Below are 587 nucleotides of genomic sequence, written 5' to 3' on the forward strand. Positions count from 1 at the left end.
ACACCATAAGATGAGAAGATATGAAAGCAAGGAAGCATACATTGTTGGAATGAGGTAAATCACTAGAATTGAGTGAGTGAAGTAGTGTGACATGAATGTGTGTGAATTCTAAATTGTGCGGTTTAGAATGCACGTTAACATAAAAAGTGATGTCACAAAAGAAGTATACCCCTCACTTATCCTAGTGTGCTTGAGATGCTTTAAGTGAACTTGTAAGGTGAGTGATGAGCGGATAATTTATACGCTTTTTGGCATTGTTTTTAGGTAGTTTTTAGTAAGTTCAAGCTACTTTTAGGGATGTTTTCATTTGTTTTTATGTTAAATTCACATTTCTGGACTTTACTATAAGTTTGTGTGTTTCTCTGTGATTTCAAGTAATTTCTGGCGTAAATTGAGGGACTTGAGCAAAACTCTGAAAAAGGCTGACAAAAGGACTGCTGATGCTGTTGGAATCTGACCTCCCTGCACTCAAAATAAATTTTCTGGAGCTACAGAACTCCAAATGGCGCGCTCTCAATGGCGTTGGAAATTAGATATCCAGAGCTTTCCAGCAATATATAATAGTCCATACTTTATTCGGAAATTGA

The sequence above is a fragment of the Arachis duranensis genome, unplaced genomic scaffold (genome assembly GCF_000817695.3).
Source record: "Arachis duranensis cultivar V14167 unplaced genomic scaffold, aradu.V14167.gnm2.J7QH unplaced_Scaffold_11114, whole genome shotgun sequence".
Classification (NCBI taxonomy): domain Eukaryota; kingdom Viridiplantae; phylum Streptophyta; class Magnoliopsida; order Fabales; family Fabaceae; genus Arachis; species Arachis duranensis.